The sequence below is a fragment of the Phocoena sinus genome, chromosome 11, assembly GCF_008692025.1.
Source record: "Phocoena sinus isolate mPhoSin1 chromosome 11, mPhoSin1.pri, whole genome shotgun sequence".
Lineage (NCBI taxonomy): Eukaryota > Metazoa > Chordata > Mammalia > Artiodactyla > Phocoenidae > Phocoena > Phocoena sinus.
In genome coordinates this window covers 30,025,227-30,049,601 of record NC_045773.1, presented here as the reverse complement: position 1 = coordinate 30,049,601, position 24,375 = coordinate 30,025,227, and positions in this window count along the sequence as shown.

Genomic DNA, 24,375 nt, shown 5'->3' with positions numbered 1-24,375 from the left:
TCTCATGTTCAGGAAGTTTTTGACTATAATCTCTTCAAATATTTTCTCTGGTTCTTTCTCTCTCTCTTCTCTTTCTGGGATCCCTATAATGCGAATGTTGCAGTTAATGTTTTCCCAAAGGTCTCTTAGGCTGTCTTCATTTCTTTTCATTCTTTTTTCTTTATTCTGTTCCACAGCAGTGAACTCCACCATTCTGTCTTCCAGGTCACTTATCCGTTCTTCTGCCTCAGTTATTCTGCTATTGATTCCTTCTAGTGTAGTTTTCATTTCTGTTATTGTATTGTTTATCTCTGTTTGTTTGTTCTTTAATTCTTCTAGATCTTTGTTAAACATTCTTGCATCTTCTTGATCTTTGCCTCCGTTTTTTTTGCCGAGGTCCTGGATCATCTTCACTCTTATTATTCTGAATTCTTTTTCTGGAAGGTTGACTATCTCCACTTCATTTAGTTGTTTTTCTCAGGTTTTATCTTGTTCCTTCGTCTGGTACATAGCCCTCTGCCTTTTCATCTTGTCTATCTTCTGTGAATGTGGTTTTTGTTCCACAGGCTCCTGGATTGTAGTTCTTCTTGCTCCTGCTGTCTGCCCTCTGGTGGATGAGGCTATCTAAGGGGCTTTTGCAAGTTTCCTGATGGGAGGGACTGGTGGTGGGTAGAGCTGGCTGTTGCTCTGGTGGACAGAGCTCAGTAAAACTTTAGTCCACTTCTCTGCTAATTGGCGGGGCTGGGTTCCCTCCCTTTTGGTTGTTTGGCCTGAGGCAACCCAACACTGGAGCCTACCTGGGCTCTTTGGTGGGGCTAATGGCGGACTCTGGGAGGGTTCATGCCAAGGAGTAGTTTCCAGAACTTCTGCTGCCAGTGTCCTTGTCCCCCTGTTGAGAGAGATTCACCCCCCGCCTTTGCAGGAGACCCTCCAATACTAGCAGGTAGGTCTGGTTCAGTCTTCTATGGGGTCACTGCTCCTTCCCCTAGCTCCCAATGTGCACACTGCTTTGTGTGTGCCCTCCAAGAGTGGAGTCTCTGTTTCCCCCAGTCCTGTCAAAGTCCTGCTATCAAATCCCACTAGTGTTCAAAATCTGATTCTCTAGTAATTCCTCCTCCTGTTGCCGGACCCCCAGGTTTGGAAGCCTGATGTGGGGCTCAGAACCTTCACTACAGTGGGTGGACTTTTGTGGTATAAGTGTTCTCCAGTTTGTGAGTCACCGACCTAGCAGTGATGGGGTTTGATTTTATTGTGATTGTGCCCTCGTATTGTCTCATTGTGGCTTCTCCTTTGTCTTTGGATGTGGGGTATCTTTTTTGGTGAGTTCCAGTGTCTTCCTGTCGATGATTGTTCAGCAGTTAGTTGTGATTCCGGTGTTCTTGCAAGAAGGAGTGAGAGCACGTCTTTCTACTCCACCATCTTGAACCAATATCCTCATCAGACTTTTTGACAACATTTTAATTCAGAGGAAAGTGCAAGAAAGAAGACAGAAGGGAAGAGTTATTGTCTACCCAAAGTAACCTTCATAAGGGGCACAGATAATTATAACGTGAAAATTCACGGAATATCATCCCGTGAATTTTTGTTTGTTTTAAAGGATTCTCCTAGAGTATCTGCTTTCGGTCAGTTAAATGACTATAAACATCAATATAGAAGTCAGCAGTGGGCATTAAATGTATTGTAACTTCTATATCTTTGACTAAAAAGGAGGAAGATGTTGCTAAGTAGTGGCTCTGTGACCTGACAATGCAGACACAGTACAACCATAAAATGGGGGAGGGATGTGATTATAGGATGTATGTAAAAAAAAAAAAGTTTTAACTATTTTCAGGAATAGTAATTGGTAGTGTTAATGTTGCTGTTCCAAGGCTTACATATATATATGTTTACTTATATATATATAAGTAAAATTCCTGTAGTCCTGAATTTGAATTTCATGGTCCGGAATCATGATAAATTCATGAGATATTCAGGCATTGAGAATTAATGACTGCTAACATCAAAAAAGAGTAAAACTACAACACAACATGTCTCCAGGAAAAACAACACACTACCACCGTTAGTTTTGCTAAAGGAATCAAACCTGATCTGATCAGACCTCTGGGTTTGACTGTCAATTTTCAAGAAATACCAAGGACAGAGGAGTGTGTTCAAATGCCCTGAATGTGCAACCAACAAAACTCCAGACAGTAGGAAACTCCACAGTTCAAGTGGTGCAGGTTCTCCAGCAGATACATACTGAAGGAAAGAAATGGATGGAGGTGATAATCTCAACTAGGAGCCCTTCTCCATCTTGCTTGTATATTGGAAATAGTAGAAGTATTTAAGAATTAACACTTCTGGAGTTACTTAAAACTTTGGTTGCAGGATAAGAAAATTTAGGAAAGATTTGCGGATTCAATTCATTGACACTGATAGAAATAGCTATTATTAATGGAAAGCATATCATGTGACTGTACTATAACTAATAACCTTAGATGTATTCTCTCTAATCTTCACAATGACTGTGAAATAGTGACTCTTATCCCCATTTTATAGCTGAGGAAATAGAGTCACTGACAGGTTAAATAAATTGCCCAAGTGCTTAACTAATGTTTAGCTGAGTTGATATATAGTTAACCTAGGCCTACAGACTCCATAGCCATAATTTGCAACTACATCGTGTAAAAATTATGTTTAAAATCCATATTAAGAAGCCTGTATTGTAACCTTAATTCTATCATTTAGGAATTTTAAAAGGCTATTTGCATTTTAAAAATATCTCTTGTTACTATCCAGGCATAAAGCTAAAAAAAACAGTGTGGGATTACCACTTTAATCTTAAAAAAATGCTATTGGGATCAAATTACCAGCATATCAGAAAGAATTTATATTGGATATTAATTTTTGTCTCACTAGAAATGTCATATTTTTAAACTCTTATTCTGTGCTTCGAGAATTGTCAACCACAGCTCCTAAACATTTTATCACTTTAAATCTTATTTTGCATCTTTCATTTTATGGAGATTTTTGTTTAGCTACTTGCTTAAAATCTTGGTTTCTGACAGAATCAGAACAAGATGATTTTGATGATTCCCCTGAAGGCAAAGTGAGAAATCATTAAACTGTTCTCAGTATTCTATAACCGGTCCCTTGTAGGGAGCTAAGCTTGAACAAAATAACTGCTGAGATGCTGACCCTGTATAACTGGTTCTCTGCTTAGCACAGGCCAAACTTTCCATGCCTGGTAAACAAGGAGTAGTGTCATAAAATGACACTGATTTCAGGAAATTTCTCATTCTGGTTGGGTGGCATATAAATTTGCAATCTGTTCTGCCTCATAATGTCAGATGTCACCATGAGGAGCAGTTTGATCTGAGAGCATCATGGACAACCCCAGAGATTTCTGGAGGGGACTGAAATATTAATAGTTCAGTTTGCTATAAGGCCAGGAGTTTCATCCGTAGAACCTTTCTCTTCCTTTCTGTTTCCTTTCCTGCCCAACTCATTTGTGCTCAGCTTAAAGCCCATCTTGAAATGGTGTTAAATTTAATACCACTCTCAGATTTCATCAGTCTTTGAAGTTGGCCAGGGCTACATAGAGTAAAAAGGCAAGCAAAAATGAACCTCTATGAATTACAGATTGGAAAGTATTTATTAGAACACCCAGGTTCTGACGAAATTTTGCCCTCCAATATACAGGGCTTGAAAACTGAACTGGTTTTCTCCTCCGAAATGACTCAAAGAATTAAAAAATCTCCTTTGTACTGGTTTGTGATTCCTTGTGTGTCCATTGCTCACACTACCTCAGTTCCTTGGTTTTCGATTTAAAAGTAGAGGTGGTAACTTTTGCTGCATTACAGATTTACCAGAATTCCATGTTTCCCCATGATCTGCATGTTGCTGATTTAGTCCCTGTTCTGAAGGCTTTCGGGTCCTACAGAAAAGATGTAAATGAACTTGGACCCCTGCCCAGAAATACAGAGAGCCACTAGGCAGCATTTCGCATTGAAGGTCAGTACATGTTTAAGAATATAGAGAAAAATGATTAGCCGTGGATTTGTTTCAGATCCAGGAAAGAGAAGTCAGAAAAAACCATCCCTTCCCCCTTGGGAGATTTTGTGGAGGAAGGGGATTTTTAGGAGCTGTTTAAATGATGGATGAAAGACAACTAGCTTCACAAGGATTCTGTATTGGTGAATAAAATAGCTTCAGATCACTAAGGTATTGTGAGGAGAGTGCTATAAAAATACACAGCAAGATCTAGGTTAGAAGTGGCCCTTTAAATCTGACCACCCACCTATTCTTTAGGTAATCTAATTCCTCTTCTGAATGTCATTGTGTATTTGTGCTTTTGTGTGTGGAGAATCCAATTTTGGTTGATATGGGCAATAATTTTAAGGATGATATAAAATAGATCCGTAGGACCATTGCAAAATGTAATAAATTTGCACAGTGAAGTGCCTTTGGGATTGATTTGGACTGTTTGGCATGGCTTAGTAAAGGTGAAGTGTTATCTCTCTTCAGAAAAATGAGTTTAGTTATCTCAGTGAAAGATTTTTATGGAAAATGATCGTATGCTTTTCTAGTATAAACCTTCAGACTATAACTTTTATAGTGGTCAGGTCTTCTTTGTTATATTTTATTTGAAATTTCAACTTTTCTTTTTCTTTCAATTCTTAAGAAGAAGTAAGTCACTTATCTTCAGGCTTCAGCCTTCCCCTTTGTCCAAAATCTAACACGTCTTCCGTCCAAAACTTATTCTCCCAAATGTCAAATGGATAGAGAAATGAATAGATGCATCAGTGGTGCATGGATGGACGGATGGATGGGAGCATGGACGGATGCATGGCTGGGTATGTGGATTGCTGCATGGGTGAGTGCATAGATGAATGCAGGTTGATGAATGCATGGGTGGATTCAGGAATTAAAGGATAATGGGAAGGAAGGATAGGACACAAAATAAAATACTTTTATAAAAATGAATTGAATTCAACAGAAGAAAAATGTATTGTAATACAACTGGAGGAACTGCTAAAATTCACTTAAAGGTTTCTTCTATCCCCAAAGACACTATAGTGCCTAAAATATTTTAAAATAATTTTTAAAAATTTATTTGTGCCAATCCCCATGCTAGATGTTTTGTATGTTTTCATTTGTAAGAGACCTCTGCAGTTTATATGGCTGGCACTTCATAGTGAGAACCCTCCATCGTTATAACAAGACCTTTGCAGTTAACCACCTCTTAGTATTTGTCTTACGATACAGTCCTGTTCATCGCCAGATCTATAAAGAGGTATACTAAACGCTAGTCTGAAGGGTTCCTCAGTCCATCTAGAGCCCCACGGTATACATAAAGCCAACCAGGAGAGCTACTGTTGTGTTAATTTGTTTTGTTAGATTAATGATTCTTCTGTTAATATTTAACCTTTTGTCAAATTGTGATGTGTAGGGTTATACATCTAGATCAATACAAATGAATAATGGGACAGGCATACTTTTTCATCTCATTTCTTTTCCCACTAGTACACAACACTCTGTTTTCTTGGCAGTGTGTTTTAAATGGTCCATAATTAATTAAACAGAGAATGACGTATCTTTTCACCATGTGAAAAGAAGCACTGATGTGCAGACTACTAAGTCCTCATTCTTTCTGTGAAGCAAACTGGGGCTGATTTACTTATGTTTTCTAAGTTGTATCTCCCTTTAATCTTTCCTGAGGATTTGAAATATTGAAGGAGTCTCTCTGAGGTCTGGATTGAGGGGAGAGATGCGGTATGCTTCATGGAGTGCGTGCAGATCAGGTGCTATGTGCCTGGCGGAGCAAATCTGAAAGCTTCTATGTGTTTTGGTGATTAGCATCTAGGACATCATTGGCAATGGTGCTAAATAAGAAGTGGATAGTACTTGGGAATTCTAATAGCATGGTCTAAAATTATAAAGCTTTCTCCCCAAACAGAAAAAGTACAGGTCGATCCCTCACAATATCATTTTGCCAGTTCTTAATTTTAAAGGCATTCTTGTTTATTCAGTCTCTTAACAAAATTTGTCAGGGAGAAGTTCTCACTCCACAGAGTACCCAGGCTACACAGCTTAATGCCATGGTATACACTGAATGATCTCCTCTGCTATGTTCTTGCTGACCAGTTGTTTCTCTTCTTGAAGAGAGGCCATTACCTTGCGTTGCTGTAATCCAGAGCTGCTTAGTCATCCCTTCCATGGTAGGCTCCTGAGACTGGATGAATGGGTAGAGAACTTGCAGAACAGCAGTGTTTTGCTTCAATGATCATTTCTTCCAGGAATAACATGGCCACTGTCCAGGGCTGTTAATTCCCTTACAAAATGATTTTATACTATAAAGAATGCCTGCCCGTGAACTCTCATGTGGGATTTAGCTATGTAAACTCTGCCAGATTTGAGAAGCTCAACTTAGGAACTGTCTCCCAAGACAGCAGTTTCCTGTGAACATCAGTCTTGTAGGACACATTTGTTTCCTCTGACTTGGGACTGTAACCGTAGGCTGCATTCCTATTATTTCCAGCTTGAAGGTGCACCATTGCCCTTTCCTTCCGTGTCGCCAGTCTCAAAGACAGGAGCCATGGGGTCTTAATGTTGAAGGGCAATCGCATCTACCCCTGTCTGTTTCCACGGACCTGTGAGTTCATGCTTCCCGCCTGAAGGCTGACCTAGACTCCTAATGAGCTGATTTCAAGCTGAACTTGCTTCTCTGGTTGGTGCTTTGGCCATCTGTTGACCTTCTGTAGCTCAGGCAAGAGTTTTTAGCCCTGGCAGCGTAGATACAACCCATGTATCTGCCAACTTTCCTATGTTTTTTGCACTCTTTCCTGTGTTTTTTACTTTTTTCACTTCCCGAATTAGTAAGAAGCAGGTTTAAGCCGCCTAAAGCATTCACTATTCGCATACGTGGTGCACTTAGCTATTTCTCTCTTCAGACTGTAGGGCCAAGGTGATTCAGGTCTCATGGGGTTCTACACAACAATGTTGGTGGAATAAATGAAGTGATCGATGAAGAATAAATGGTATTCAGATGAATTAAAGATGGTTCTGCACCCATAGTTAATGACGAGGTCAAGGATTTTACGCAGCATGGATGCACCAACTCTGATCCTGTAGTCTGATCTAACTTATCTTCTCTGAACATAACACCATGAACCACATTAGTAGGACAACAGCTTTGAGTTCTTCCGATTGGTGGTGAGAGAACCAGTCAACACAAAATCACTGTTATAATAATTAGCATATGATTGTTATGATCACATGTAAATGGCTTCCTGGTCCCTGTTAAGACTAGTAGCACATTTACATAACGACCTCTGCCCCTACCCTGTGCTTTTAACTCCAGCTCCCCTCTCCGCAGCCTCCCACTCCCCACACCTGGCTGCTGCCTCTGGAGTGTACACACCGTGCTCCAGGTACCCAGCGTCATCCTGGACACTGGGCCCTCTCCCCTTGCTCAGGTTTCTTTTGAACCTGTCCCAGTGCTCACACAATGCTCCTGTGCTCCACCTTGACAACTCGTGTGGCTTCTCCATAACTGACCCTTAGCTTCGCTGCTCTTCAGGTAAGATCAGTGAGGTAATTACCTCAGGTAATTACTCCTCCAGCCCTTCAGGTCAGTATTCCGGAGCTTGGCCCGTCCCTTAAAGAGGAAGATCCAACAGGCCCGTACCTAAGGGAAAAGGTAATTCTGTGACTCTAGGAAAGAAGCGTGGACTTGAACGCATGCCCAGAGAGTACCAGTTACACAGAGCTGTCATGTAAACAGCCACATGAGCCTAAACCATTTGTGTCATGGTGTTCCTGGGACTCTTCTTTAGGAAAGGAACTGTTTCCTAACACACTGTAAACTTTTGTGCAACAGTAGCTATTACAATTACTAAAAGCTAACATATTGAGCACTTTCTATGTCCCAGGCTCTCAATTCATCCTCATAAAACATTGGCATGGTAAATTCTGTTACATCAATTTAAGAGCTAGGAAAGTGAAGTTCAAAGAAATGATATATCTTGACCAAGAACACAAAGCTAGTGAATGAAGGAGCCAAGATCTGGCCCTAATCTGCTGTCCTTAACGACCATTGCCACCTCCCTGCAGTAAAGGAACCTCTCTGGGCAAAGATGTCTTTCCATTTATGAAATAAAGAACTAGCATTTCAGGTCCCCAGAAAGATTGCAAATATCAGGAAATACAATTTTTGTCAAGCACTTTGCATATAGGAAATGCTAAATCAAGCTAAATTAAATCCAGTAGAGTTCTAGACAGTTAACAAGTCTTTATTAAACCCCTGCTGTGCTGGGCACCCAGCCGTGACTTGGGTTAAGCCTAATACTACTTAATTTATGAAAATGCTGCTGTAATTATTTTGTTTCTTAAATTTAGGTGCCCTTAAGAAGAAAGTAAAACTTAAAATTAAATATAAATTATTTATCCCAATTCTCTGATTTCCATTCCATTTAACATACCTTTAGTAGGTAGCTAGTTGTAGTAGACATTTTAGAGGGTCTGCCTAGGTCACAATTACTGCCTTTCTCCCACAATTACCCCTCCCTTGACACCCTGTGGAGGTGGGTTACTTACAGCCATGTTGGACCATCTGTTCTAAGTAGGGCCAATCAGGTTCATTCTTCTGTGACTTTGGAATTGAAACTTAGAATTTACTCATCAGTCTTTGCATGCGGCTGACATGTACCACGTGAACCTGGAGAGAGCAGAGTATCTATGTGCCATTTAGACAGAGTCACAGGGGACCAGACTACAAAAGGAGAGAGGAGAGCACAGCAAATTTGTAGGAGAGAAGCAAAGATGAGAAAAACATGCATCTAGAGAGACAGACAGACAGACGGACTGACCAAAGCAAGAGAGCCATGATGAGAAATGTGGCTTTGAAAGTGGAGATTCCCAGCATAGTCCGTATGTGGTGGTGAAGCTCGCCACTCTTAATACTGCCCTTCGTAGAGTGAGGACTTCGCCTGATAAAATGTAATGAGAGCATGGATAAACAAGGATGTCTTTAAAATGAAGAACTGGCAAAGTAATATTTTAAGAAACTAAGGAAACCTGTACTTTATTTTTCTTTTCTGTTCTCGGACAGAGCCTTGAAATTTTATGTTATGGAATCAGAGGGGTTATATTTCACTTCTTTAAAAGCACCGTTGCCAGTAATGGCCTAGGTATTACTAAAGGCCGCTCTTAGGACTGACCATTAATGATGGCTTTGCTTGCTCCTCACTCCTCCACGTATCCCTCAGATATCAAGACTGGCTTTCTGGTTGGACTACTATTTCTTCTTTGCAAAATGTGCTGCTCTGTATAAGGAGCTCCTGGTCAAGGCAGATCTATGGCACGCAGGTAGAGGTAGGTAGGGAAGTGATGATGAGCTACGCGCCCTTCCTGTCACAGCTGAGATTTCACAGCATGGCCTCACCTGGTTTGGTAAACCCCTGCTACTTCACCTTCACCCCCTTGAACTTCTGACCTTCTGTGTTGTCTTTTGAAAATTTTCTCCCAAAATTTCTAACTGCATTCTTGATGTACTGAGTGCTCTGATCCGGGCCATTTCTGGTCTTGACAGTCATTGCAGGACATTTCTGGAGGCCCCGGAGAAGGAGCTGGGGATAGGCCCCTGGCTTTGTGGTGCTGATGGTGTGTAGAAGAGACAAAAAGGGAGACACACCCATACCGCAGTGCATGACAACTGCCGTATTGGGCTGTCTGAGACATTAGAGGGTGCCCCTCTCAGAGACATAGAATGTCTAAGAAGGCTCCCTAGCAGAAGCAGCTCCTGCACTGAGGCCCCAAAGCTGTGTTGGATTGAGCTGGGTAAATGGTGCGTGGATGGATGATGTTCAAGGGTCAGGAGCCGCCTGTACAAAGACCCACAGTTAGGAAGTGCATGGTGTGCCGCTCGGACTGAACATGGTTGATCAAACTGGGGCCTCAGTGCTGCAGGAGAGGGAGGTTGAGAGGCGGGTGGTCAGATCACGAAAGGCCTTACAAGCCTTGTAAAAGGGCTTTTGACTGGAAAGAATTCAAGAGTGGCGAGAGAGTTTTGAGCAGGGAAAGTCACACGTTTTGATTTGAATTTTCCAAAGATCCAAGTGGTTGAATTGAGTCCACAGCTACTGGTCAACTGAACTTACTAGACAACAGATGTGTTTGCCTTTGTTGCAGGAACTTTTTTTTTTTTTTTTAACCCCAAGAGTCAGACGTCCCAAGAAATTAAACATAAGAGGTATTTTCATTTCAGTCTTGTTATACCTCAGCTCACCAGAGGAATCCGTAATGTTGTTTTTGACCTGTGAATGCTTCTCTGAGTTTCCATTTCCGTGGCAATATCTGGAGAGGCAATCAGAAAGTTGAACAAGCAGGGCTCGTGAGGCACAATCGCTGGAGCAACTTTATTTTTGTCTTACAAAGGCCACTAAAGATTCACTCGGTGGAAGGCATTCTTCCAGTGTTCCTAGTTGAAAGTTCAGCCAGTCTCCAAATTTTCTGATCTGCCTAAGCACTGTGGTCACTTTAAAATTTCACAAATAAGTTTAGTTACTTAAATGTTTCCGTCTCTGGGGAAAAACTTGCCACTCCATTCAAGGCCACAGTCTGGGAAGGGACACAGCAGGCTTTTAATATCTTACCTTCTCTGCCACCTGAGAGTTTCTGCCTTCACTGTGGCCCCGAGGCTTGGAACCTAGGAAGGGAGGAGGCCTGGGGGTGGGGCACGGAAGAAAGTTTCTCACTTGCGCGGCACCACTAGAAGATGGCAGGGTGACATCCCAGCGTGACATATTTAAAGCTGACTCTTTCTCCTTTGAGACCTTTGCTTCACCTGGGCCCCCTGGGCCATAAGCAGTTCATTCTGTCCCTCCGGCTGCCACCCCCCCTCAGCCCCAGAGCTGTGCCGTCATCCTCTTCACATGGCGACTCTCAGGGGCCCCTTTGCTCTTTCAGACAGACTCCTGAGAAGGAGGTAAAGTGGCTCCCAGGTCAGCCCTCATCTTCAATCCTGTGTAATCCACATCTGATTCCTAGAAAAGAGTCACGCTTCCTTAACCTTGACGTGTTCTGGGAGTGGAGGCCAATCTCAATCCCAATGCGGCCATCTCTGTGCAAGTCCCACCTGCTTTCTCAGGCAGGAGTCAGAGCCCAGTCTCCTGGGCCCCTTGGCTGTGGAGCACACGTAGCAAACTCTCCATTGAAGCCTTTCTCCTGGAACTGGGCCTCATTCCTTCCCCATAGCGGGTAGGGTGTGGTGGGGACTTAGAGCACACCGACAGCTCTCTCCCCGAACACCCTCTCCATAGTTTCTGACTGCCCGGCCCTTGTATAGCCTCATCAGAGGCAAGGGACTCAGAAGTCAGGAAACTGCTTTCTAGACATTTCCTTTGACCATTTTGCTTATGGCACCTCTTTGGAATCTGATCTTTCTCACGTCTCGGCACCACAGTCAGAACTTCCAAGGTAACATTCTGCTAGTAGACTTGTAAGCACACTGCAGCGTGTTGGGGAGAACAGGCAAAAAGGAAAGGAATGCCCCTCATCCTCCTTGCTTATGAAACGTGAGTATGTGCGAGAGAGAGGGCAGAGAGGCATCCACTGGCAAAAGCTAGGAAGAGCCTGAGGAGGAAGACGAATGAAACAGAGAAGGGAGAGATCATAACAAAAGTGGACTTTCAATGGAGCATTTGAGAAACACTCATTGAGAAGATGAGTCATTGCTCTGGTTAGAAGTCATATCAATAACTGATCAAATACATATGCTTAGTTGGAACCCCAGTCGATAGCCTAGAGCTGTTGTTTTGGTTTTAGGGAAGCATCCCAGAGAATCTTGAGAACACAGAATTTATGAAAGAGCCTTTGGGTTTGTAAGAATATGGTCTCACTTATTCCAGGAATCCTGCTGTTTCCTCAGCAGTCAGACAGACCATTAGTTCCTTCCATCTCCAACAACTCTCTTCGTATTATATTATAAACCAACTCATTGAAGGCCAGACGGCAGGCCTAACACTCAAGTCTGCAATTTTTGTTGGAAAGCATTTGTAGTTTTGCTTCTGCATTTTTGTTTTTCTCCCTCACATGCGTGATATTTGGGGACTTCTGATCAGAAACATCTGAGCAAATCTGAGTCATCTTGTGTCTACACTAAGGTGTCTCCTGGAATACGTGCCATGTGGTCCCAGAAAAGGCCATGAAGTCTCCACCATCACCCTGGGTGATGATGAAGAGCCACGGTCCACCCTCCAGGACTGGCAGAGCAGCTGTACTGTGCGTGGTCTGGAGAGCACAGCAGAAGTCCACGCTGTAACCCTCCAGGTTTGGACTGCTGAGTAGACTTTTTTTTTTTTTTATGAGTGTCAAGATCTCAGTGGTGAACATTTTGACATTCAAATTGCCAACTGCGTTATCCCACTCAGAAAACAAATAGCTCATGTGGATGAAAACTGCAAGGTCAATTTTAATTCATCTCACATAACTCTCATTGAGTAGACCATTCTAGTTATCTTTTTCAATAACTACTCATATATTCTTACAAAAGGCAGTGAACACCTTTTAGGGTATCCTTCCAGGTCACTTTAACAAGTCTCACTATCAAAAGCAATAGAGCTCCTCCCCAGCAACCATCCTGTACAGTGTGACCCTGTGCCCCAGCTTCATCAAATTAGACCAACCTTGGGTACCATCTTACCCCAGCTGGACCAATCAGAGTTACACCCTTGTGATTTGGAATTGAGATCAACAGAAATCAAGGAGATTGTCTTCATGTAGCCGGACATGTAGCAGCTGTGCTCAGGAACTCTGGTAAAGCTGTCTTCAGCTAGCAGCCTGGAGCAAAGTGAGCAGCCAACAGGGTGGGGAAAGAATGATGTAGATTCACAGAGAGAAACAGTCAAGAGATGGGAAGAGAGCATCGTATGAGTTCCTCGCAGCATCCCGTGCCCAGCATCAACCTTTCCTGAGGCCTGGCTGCCTTTCTGGCCTTGGTCTCCATGTAGGGTGACGGCAGGATCTGGTTTTTCCAGTTCAGTTATACGAGTGCTTCCTTTCACTGTTTGGACAGTGAAGTCCACAGATACCCTATTTCTCTGAGACCTTCATTTTATCCTTGTAAGAGAACCCCTTTTTTGCCCAAGTTAGCTCAAGCTGGTTTTTCTTACTTACGTTAGGACCAATGCATATAGCAGCCTTAAACAAATAGACATTTTAGAGAGTTATCTCCATTTGCAGAGGATAAACTGAAGCGCTGTGAGTAGCAAGTCATCCAAAATCAAACATCTAATAAATGATGAAGCTGGGATTTGAACCAGATCTGGCCACCTCTAAGTCCTATACATTTCCCTTCAGGCTTCAGTGTTTCTCAAGGACACAGACTTGGGTTGTTTTTGTAGGCAATAGCAATTTTGTCTGTCTTGAAACCTCTGAAGACAGATTGGGTGTCCAAAAAATGAATCTCAAACTTTTCTGATTAAATATCTGCTTTCCAATTGCTCTTTGAAATATGAGATAGAAAATGGCAATGCTGATGAAGATGAAATGAACTCGGGCAGAAGCCTGAGCTGAATCTGGGAAAGTTGATTAGTGAATTGAGTGCTGGTGAGAAACAAAGAGGTTGTTTGCCTTTTTCCTGTTATCCATGTGTTATTGAAAAGACAGACTCATTCCCATCTGAGAGCGCTCTAATCAAAAGGTCTTTTGGATAAGGAACCAAATGCAACAGAGGGACAATAAATTAAAGTATATGTGTTCTTTGTACTGTTCTGGTTTCATTAGCCACTGGGCCACATCTTTTTCGATTACACATCAGGGATCATTACACAGAAGGGCAGTGAAGGCCCATTAGACATTGATTCTTAGACTTTCTTCTTCCCAGGTAAAGTTACACCTTTCAGAAATGAGAGTCATATGTATTTATATATATATATATTTTTTTTAATTTTATTTATTTATTTTTGGCTGCATTGGGTCTTCATTGCTGAGCACGGGCTTTCTCTAGTTGTGGCGAGTGGAGGCTACTCTTTGTTGTGGTGCATGGGCTTCTCATTGAGGTGGCTTCTCTTGTTGCAGAGCATGGGCTCCAGGCACGTGGGCTTCAGTAGTTGTGGTATGTAGGCTCGTAGTTGTGGCTCGCGGGCTCTAGAGCGCAGGGTCAGTAGTTGTGGCACATGGGCTTAGTTGCTCTGTGGCATGTGGGATCTTCCCAGACCAGGGCTCGAACCCGTGTCCCCTGCACTGGCAGGCGGATTCTTAACCACTGCGCCACCAGGGAAGCCCTGTATTTTTAATTAACCTTAACGGGTGCTGGTTTTTTCACATAGGTCAGCTCTAACACAATGAGTATTATGTGGCTGGATTGTCTCTTTAGAGATGACATGGCTCTGGTTAGAACCGCAAAAAGGGTTTTGGACTAGACTTCCCTAACACAAGCAGGGGCTCCTCCCCAGGGATGGACACAAACTCCCACCAGAGGGAACCCCACCCTGTCACCACCACCCACAGAATCCCACCACCTTTCCGGATACACCCATTGTTAGCACAGATCGGGGATCCTGGAAGCTAAAAAATCCTAAGCCCAAGAGAATGGCTGTTGGATACTTTCCTGAGTAAAGTGCTTGTATTTGCCCCTGCATTTCACCCTGTCCTCTTAATGGCAAAGGAAGTGGCACTAACTTTACTGGTCAGCAATCGAAAGAGATCAATAAGAGAGCAGAAGTGCTAATTTGTAAGAGAGGTGTTATTTTTAAACAGCCTGCCGAACTCCAAAATTGCATTGAGCTTTTAAGAGCAAAAACATGACAAACCAGGTTTAATAACTTTTTCTTCTTTCTTGTTTCCAATATGTTATCATTGTTTTGTTTGTTAATGTAATTTGCTTTCGCTGTTGCCAGAGGAGAAGGGTGGTGGGAAGGAAGAAAAAGAAAGATGTAGGGGTGGAGGGGAGGTTCAGGGAATTGGGAAAGCGTCATAAATGATCAGGGCCCAGAGGATGACATAATACCTACTAGTAACTTTAAATTGTCTGGCAGTGTATGCATTGCTGACTCTTTTATTGGTTGGTCCTCACTGAGAAATATCATTTAACGCAAATTCGTCATTTCATTACAATTCTCCAGCTAGTGTAAATTGGATTTCAACATTTGCTCAACATTGAGCCTAAAGCCTCAGAGAACAGATGCGGTTCAATGCCTGGGGTAATTTCTTCTTCATCAGGTTCCTTTCCCTGAATAAAGTTGTCCAATTTTGCTGTTCTACTGATCAGGCTTTAGGAAAGAGGTCCCAGACCCGCTGAGCATCTTCTGTATTTATATGGTCCACCCTGGATGTGGAATAAATTGTACTGGGGGGTCTGATTCTGAAGGAGAACAGTATAGAGTAAGCAAGATGATTCTTGATCTGCCAGTTGGTAAACCAAAGCTCATTATCCCCATTGATGGGAAATACTCCAATAAAGGGGCCTCTGGGGCTAGTAAAAGAAACATTTGGTTTTTCAGAACATTTCTTCAGTTTGGAGGAACGTATATACCTTCTGTGCTTTTGCTACTAGATATTCCAGAAAGGGGGGTGGGGGGCAGGTTATTTTTTTTTTAACAATTGTCTAAAATTGGAATAAGGGGCAAATTGTGCTTTGTTCACATTTGAAGGGAAAGAGCACATGAACAGACCATGCAGAGTAAGTAATTCCCAAATGATTCTTTTCCTTCAGCTTAAGATATTTCTATGTGGTGAGAGTCACACATTCTCAAATGTATTTACAACTAAATTACTGTACCAACATTTAGATCATTCCCCAATAACAGTGTGAAACCAGCAGCCTCAGAAGTATTTATAACTGAGGCGCGTGATTGGTGGCAAAGAAACTGTTTTATAAAATACTGCACCTATCATTTTCGATTGCTGACTTAGGTGAAGGATCTGTATACAAATATAAATTGTTTGTGTTAAGGAAATAGTGATTAAATGTGGGCTTTGTGTATTAGTCATTAATCTTTCCATTTAAATGCAAATTCTTCATTTCAACCACTACCTGAGGATACATCTAATAGGAAACAAGTTGGATCTTCTGATTTATTATTTCAGACGAGGCTTTTATTTTATTTTATTTTTTTTAAAATTTTTTTTTATGATCCTTTTTTTTTTTTAAACATCTTTATTGGGGTATAATTGCTTTACAATGGTGTGTTAGTTTCTGCTTTATAACAAAGTGAATCAGCTATACATATACATATGTTCCCATATGTCTTCCCTCTTGCGTCTCCCTCCCTCCCACTCTCCCCATCACACCCCTCCAGGCTGTCACAAAGCACCGAGCTAATATCCCTGTGCCTTGCGGCTGCTTCCCCCCAGCTATCTACCTTACTACGTTTGTTAGTGTGTATATGTCCATGACTCTCTCTCGCCCTGTCAAGACTCACCCTTCCCCCTCCCCATATCCTCAAGTCCGTTCTCCAGTAGGTCTGCGTCTTTATTCCTGTCTTACCCCTAGGTTCTTCATGACATTTTTTTCCCTTAAATTCCATATATATGTGTTAGCATACGGTATTTGTCTTTTTCTTTCTGACTTCACTCTGTATGACAGACTCTAGGTCTATCCATCTCATTACAAATAGCTCAATTTCATTTCTTTTTAAGGCTGAGTAATATTCCATTGTGTATATGTGCCACATCTTCTTTATCCATTCGTCCGATGATGGGCGCTTAGGTTGTTTCCATGTCCTGGCTATTGTAAATAGAGCTGCAATGAACATTTTGGTACATGACTCTTTGTGAATTTTGGTTTTCTCAGGGTATATGCCCAGTAGTGGGATTGCTGGGTCATATGGTAATTCTATTTGTAGCTTTTTAAGGAACCTCCATACTATTCTCCATAGTGGCTGAACCAATTCACACTCCCACCAGCAGTGCAAGAGTGTCCCCTTTTCTCCACACCCTCTCCAGCATTTATTGTTTCTAGATTTTTTGATGATGGCCATTCTGACTGGTGTGAGATGATATCTCATTGTAGTTTTGATTTGCATTTCTCTAATGATTAATGATGTTGAGCATTCTTTCATGTGTTTGTTGGCATTCTGTATATCTTCTTTGGAGAAATGTCTATTTAGGTCAGACGAGACTTTTAAAATACGCATTTTCTTGTCATGGGGAAGGGTGCGTTCTTATTTACATTTTTTAAAAAATGCACTCCTAAAAATCCAGCCAACCAAATATTACTTGAAACTCAAATATAAACTTTATATTTTTTCTTTATGAGCATGGGGTGTGTGTTTTAGAGAGAGGTGTGGTGGTGGATATCCCCTGTCCCTCAGAAATTCCCAAATCATGGCTTACTGGGAGTCTTGGAGTTACTATTGGAGTTTACTAACCCTTGTCCCCACCAGGCATTATCTTAAGAGTCAAAAAATAAATATGGGGCTTCCCTGGTGGCGCAGTGATTGAGAGTCTGCCTGCCGATGCAGGGGACACGGGTTCATGCCCCGGTCCGGGAAGATCCCACATGCCGTGGAGCGGCTGGGCCCGTGAGCCATGGCCGCCGAGCCTGCGCGTCCGGAGCCTGTGCTCCGCAACGGGAGAGGCCACAGGAGTGGGAGGCCCGCGTACCGCAAAATAAATAAATAAATAAATATGTCTGGCCCACATATTTTAATAGTAATTAATAGCATTATATGGTAGAAGACACCATATCAAACTCTCAACTAGACTCACTCATTAAATCTCACAATAACCCAGTGATGTGAGTGTTATTTTTTATGCCCAGTTTACAGGTCGGGGTGAGACCCAGAGGTCAAGGAGCTGGACTAAGATTACATGGATGTTTAAGGAGCCAGTGCTCAAACCCAGGTCAGCTGACAGCCTGTGAATTCACCTCGAGGCCCTGCTGACTTCCCAGATTAAATTTTATTTAAAGGAATTTTGGGCTAATTATTTTTTTTAAATCAATGTTTAAAAATGGAATATGCTTCTCAAGTATGAGAAGCCCGGGAGCCCTGCTCTAACTGAATGAGGGCCTGCAGTTAACTGAGTTGGGTGTTGTCCTGCTTCCTGACACTAGGAGGTCAAGGTAAGGCGGGGGAGGGAGCAGGTGAGGGCGAGCAGCCCATTCGTTAGCTAACTCACCTGCTGCTCAGAGCACGTGGCACAGACTTCACGGCAGGTGCTCGGGTGCCCTTTGGAGAGAGTGCTAACTATTAATGAACCATTCTGTGAATATAGCTCTCGTCTTTCTTATTAGACGACCAGGGCAAGATGGCCCCAAAGAAGAAATCAGGAGGTGACGTGAAACATAGACCAAGTTAGAAAATGGAGTTGCTGAGGTGTATTTCCTCCTCCAAAAATACTGGGTGGGGAAAGCTTTCTGTTACCTGCCACCTTGGGGAAAAAATGTTAGTAGTATCATCTGGTAGTGTCTGGTTAGATTACTCTGTGATGCCCCTACCTGAGGCATCCATAGAATGGACATACTTTTTTTTTTTTTTTAACCCAATGATTTTAGAGGCAGGGTGGAACAGAAGAAAGAGCGCTGGGCCGGTGATTTGTAAAATTCTTAAAGCAGCAAGCCGTGGTAGAATTCATTTGGGCTGTTGTCTTGTAGGGGCTGGGAGTTCTGAAATAAGCCACAGGAAATAGGGGATTGGATTCAAAACCTTTTGTTGGGAGGTGTGGCACCTGAAACAGTGGGGTCTTTCTCAATACTTCGTGAGTGCTGAGCCCTTCATAAAATCAGCCAGGTAAAGGGAATCCATCAGTTCATACTTAGTAGAACATCTGTTACAGGAATACCTGGGGCCCAGTGCTATCTGCCCCTCACCTTCCCACCACCCTACCCTTCTTGGGGATGGCATTACCCTGGCAGTGTTAGGATGGAGCTTGAAATTGGCCATAATGGGAGCATTTATACCTTGGGAATTGGCAAGTTCTATAAACCAGGGCTGCTGCCACAGCCTCCCCTCTTCCTCCCTCCCCCCCTCTACCCAGCTGGTAGTAAAGCATTTATCTGCACAGCCACTGATTCTTGCCTGCCACCACTTGGGTGATTTTGGGCCATGATGTTCCATGCAGAGTACTTCATTTTCCTTGTCTGTAAAGTGAGAATACTAATCTTAGTGCCTAGTCATCTAATTTTGGAGAGAGTTAAATGAGATCAAGGTAAAGCATGCTTCAGGGTGCTTGGCACCTTGTAAGTACTTGAGGAGCTTCGGCTCATTCATTCTCATTGCCATTCATTAACCAGAATAAATGTGATCTTTCTAACGTAGATTCTCTCCCCGTTATTTCCCTACTTAAATCCTTCAGTGACCCCACCCAGCCCCCTTCCCTGCCCATGGCTCTCAGCATGTAATCACAGCTCCTTAGTGAAGAAAATGAAGCAAATGACCTATTTGGAAGGCAACCAGTGGCTTTAACCTCTCACTCCAGAGGGAGCATTTCCCCTTTGCTGGTAGTGGCCGCAGAGGCTCTGGTGCTCTTTTAAGGCTCTGCCTTTGTAGTTATTGGGGAGTAATAAGGAAGGGCAAGAAGGGCTACCATGGCTTGTTTTGTGGGCAAGAATCCCTCCACATGTGCAGTTGCAGAAGGAGGTCAGAAACTGGCAAAGGCTTATTTCAGAGACCCTTACTGGACCCTTAGGTAGCGAAGAAACTACTCCGTTCCATCCTACAGGGCTTCGGTTATGGGGCAAGCTAGGAATCAGAAGGTCTTCAGTGTAGAGTCCACTCCACAACTTACTAGCTATGTAACTGTAGACAAGTTTTTTACAACCTTTTTTGAGCCTCAGCTCCTCTTCTATAAAATGGGTAAGCGAATGCCACCTTCATGGACTTGCTGTGAGGACTAAGTGAGAGTAGCATTCAGAAAGTCCTTCAGCCCAGTGCCTGCTAGAAGCTCAATCACTGCTAACATACCCACCCTCCCTGGACAAAGTGGTAAATGCAGTGATGGGAAAGGGGAAATTCAACTGTGTTTTTCTTTGTAAGTTCTGATGAGCTTCTCTGTAGGCATGAGCTGACACCACGAAGAACCATTTAGTAGCTGCAGTCGGTGATTGAAACAAAGAGAGTTCATGCGTCTAGTGCCTCTAGAGACCACTCTGTCTCCGAAGACTCTTCAGTCTTCCCCAGGTCATGTGCCGGGCAGCCTGTCCCCTGCCCAGCTCTGAGCACAGCTAACCTGTGGTGAGAGCAGGGAGGGGGCAGCCTCCAAAAGCACCAATAATTGTAAAGGTTAAAGTCATTCATGGTGTTATAATTAACTGCTCTGTTAGGTGTTTTACAATCTTGACGCCACCCAAGAGAGAAAATGTTTAATCAGAATGGAAAGCACCTCCGAGCTAATCCATTTTCATGGTGGAAATGGCAGGCACAGGAAAAAGAGCCAGCCCATTTTCCTTGCAGGTTTCATGCTCATTGCTGTGTTTCCTGTCACTGGTGAGAACTTCATCTCTCAGAACTTTCTATGCTATAGAGGAACTTTCCGTTATTACAGCGAAATCTATTTATCAGCCCTTCTTGGGGTCAGGATCCTTAACAGTGGTTCCCCCGTCATAGTTCTGTAAGCCATGACCTGTGTGGAAAAGTAGCAGTGTGCAGCCTGGTCAAGCCTGAAACAGGTGACCTTACCTCCCCTCTTGGACTTGGACTTCTGACCCTTCTCTGCAAGGGCACGGATGGTCACCTGTCCCCCTACCCCCAGCCAGCACTGCCTGACAAGGGGAAGGTAGGTGCTGAAAACGTTCAAAGCTGGCTGAGCCCTGGTCTCCAGTGGCTGCGTGCTCTGTCATCCCATACATATGGCCCTGAGCATAGCTGGTGCAAAACTGACCTTCTGCCAGTGGTTAGTCTTTTTCTTACAGGCTGCACTGCTCTGCTACTGGGCTGGGACAAATCACTTAACTGCTCCACATTCTCATTTCTTTACTGTAAACATGATTTTGTGGAACTGTTGTAAGAAACAGGACTAACAGAAGACACCTAGGATGCAGTATGTACCCGCAAACGGAAGCCGCTAGCGCCCCCTGCTGCAGTGATGAATGAACTGTGTTGTGCAGTAGAGAATACGTATTGTGGGCGCCGTTATTACTGTAACAGCTATTTTTTTTTTTTTTTTTTTTTTTTTTTTTTTTTTTTTTTTGCGGTACGCGGGCCTCTCACTGTTGTGGCCTCTCCTGTTGCGGAGCACAGGGTCCGGACACGCAGGCTCACCGGCCATGGCTCACGGGCCCAGCCGCTCCGCGGCACGTGGGATCCTCCCAGACTGGGGCACGAACCCGCGTCCCCTGCATCGGCAGGCGGACTCTCAACCACTGCGCCACCAGGGAAGCCCCTGTAACAGCTATTTTGATCAACTTTGTCCTACGTAGAATACAAAGGCCACCCTATTTATCTAATAACACTATTAGTGTTCTCAGACAAATATATTTGCTGATTTCAAGACCTCTTAGCTTTTGCACAGGCAAAAATAAATCAAATAAATACGTAAAATAAAAAGTTTAACACCCTATTATTTTTTAAGTCACACCCCAGTCTTTATTTTAAGAATAGGATGTCTTGTCCTTGGTGGTATAAGGAGCCATTTGGACAGCCTGTACCCATTCCACAAACGGTAGATTTCTGCCTCTCACTGCCCAGCTGATTTCTAGCACCTGTGCAGTGCAGAGTTTCCTGTGCAAACACTTGACTGTCTCCTTATGGGAAACAGCCAGGCCTCTGATACAGTCAGGCCTGGAGGGCACCAGGTAATCTCTTTGTGCAGCGTGTCTGTCCCTATCTTCAGAAGGTGTTTATTTTTAGCTCTTCACACTGTTCCTAGCACCATCCCTCCTTTGGAGGCAGACAGCTTGTTCAAGGGATCTTAAACAAGCTGTTAAAAGCAAGAAACTCTGAAAGCAGAGAGGCAGCCGAGAAGGTGATTAGAACAGAGTTCACCTTTGGTGTTAGAGGCAGAAGGCAGCTTGGGTGGAGTGTCGAGCAAGTTGGCCAACAAACTTTTAAAAGTTGGCCTTGGTGACACTCGCCTGGAGCTTTAAAGAAACAATGCTTGAAAGAACCCGAGAGCCTGAAGGCAGCCGGGTACAGAGGTTCGTGCTGGATGTGCGACTTCTCACAAGTAGCAGGAAGCCAGACTCCTGAACTCAGACTGCAAACGCCAAGGGCAGAAGCAGGAAGAGAAATCCAGGGTCGGTGACCTTTCCACAGGGCCAGCTGGTTGGTGCCTTTTCAGGCTAATTCGAGGTGGCGGGAGGTCTGTGCTTGAGATCACACCCGGAATTGTGATGCTTAGTGTCAGAAGCCTGACACCACCCAGACAGTCCCTGGACACCTGTGGGGGACAGAGCGCCGAGGTTTAAGGAAAGTCAGCAAGGGCAGAATCTCTGAGCAAGTTAAGTCCCCCAGGGTCAGATTCTTCGTGGCAAGGAAGGAAGGAGGAGAGGCTGCGAACAGTGCCTGTCTGGGTGGTGCCAAGTGTGCTCAGTTGCCCTTGGTATAATATTAAATAGCAGTGGTGACATCATATCCTACCAAGTGTGTTCTTCAGGACTAGGTCAGCCTGGCAGGGTCAGCTCAGTGTGTCAGTCACCAGAGGGCTGAGCCCAAGAATCTTCAGTGCAGAAGGGGACAAATGGGAAGCAAGGCAGTAAACCCCAGAGACTGTAGAACGGCTGCCCCTCTCAGACCCTGGCCATGGACGTGCAGGAGTTCATTACCGCAGCTACGGAGCAGCAGCCGTCCGCCCTGGCAGACACGAAGGGTGCTGAGTGGGCTTCACAGAGCACCCCGGGGGAGGCATGGGAAGAGGACATTCCTTCTTCACAAAGGTGTGGACTCCCAGGTGGATCTTCGGGACAGGTTCTAAGTCCTAGAGGCAACTGAGAGGAAATGTGGGCTTCTGGCTGCTCAAGAATATCTCAGAAGAATACATACCCCGCGGGTAGACCGTGAGGAAGGGATTCTCCTCAGATAAGGATAGAGTTGCAGAAGCAGGACACTGACCTCTCAAAATGGCAGAGTGTTTTCCTTTTGAGCCCCTTGCAGTCTCCATTTATGACCATTCTTCCGAGGGTGAAGTGTACACTGACTGCTGACCGACTTAACCGGGTCATGCAGCAGCTAATATGGCTGAACCCAGGTGACTCTCTTGGCTATTAGTGAAAGGTGCTCAACCTTTAAATAAGTGACATAACTGAACATCAAGTCACCTAAAAGCTGGGGGTGGGGGCAGTTGTGAGATGATCATGGCCTTTGAAATCAGAGTGAACCTGGACTCAAACCCCAGCTCCACTGTCTCCTAGCTCTGTGACCTTGGCTGATTTGCTCAGCCTCTGAGCCTCAACCTCCACATCTACAATCTGTGGGGAAACAATGCAGCTTGGTGAGGCTAAGAGAGCGTGCATGTCAGACACTTGGTAGACTATCTGGCAGAGTTGCCATTCAATTAGTCCTATCAATCTATGTTAACTAATAATAAAAACCAGCAAGAAATTAGAATCAAAACAGCTATCTTTGTGATCAGAATCCACAGATGAGCTAAAACAGGGTAGGAACCTATAGTTATAGATTGTGTTTAAAATTACGTCACAACTACTTAAGTGTCCACTGTGGATCATTCTCTAGAGCAATATGTTACAAGCAAATGACACTATCTCCCTGATGTTTACAAGTTAATCAGTTTCATAAAAGGAAAAGAGAAAGCAGGAGATTCTGGGCCATCTAGAAGAGCCCTGTGTGGATTTGTGTTTTTCAGCCAAACTGGGAACATAGATAAATCACTCAGCCAGTCAACGTTGCCGAGAGACAGGATTCTTCCAGCTATGGGAAGTGGGAATTGGAGAGGAAGAAGGATTTACAGCTGCTCGGATGGGGCAGAAGAAGGGCAGAGAAAGATAGATACCACCACGTGGAAGGCATCTGAGAGTCAGCACCCACCATACATAGAAATGAGTCTCTGGAGGTAGCCAAGCATTTCTCATGTGTCCTCAAAGCATGATCCCTGTGAAGTGAGAGTCGTGAGTTTGGTGCTAGTTGAACAAGAGCCAACATGGGCAACCAAGTAGCATCCATCAACTCAAGCTAGAAGCAGGCGACTTGGGGAACACACAGCCTATTAAATATAAACAACCTACATCATCATCGTAAATATTTTATATGGCTGCATATAAGAAGGTGCCGTATTTTATACCCTCACTGTAAATCAAAATACTTTATTGTTGCCAATTTGCCATTGCCCTCAGCTAAAATGAGCCGTTTACTGAGATTTGACAGTATTTGGTTATATCACTAGTGATCATTCCTGTCAGCAATTGGCCTGATAATCTCTCCCAAGAAAATATTTGCCATCCATTGGCAAACCCTGGAGACTTATGGGTGTGTTTGCTTTAAAGTGATTTCTGAAAGATGTACGACTATGTGCATATTTTAA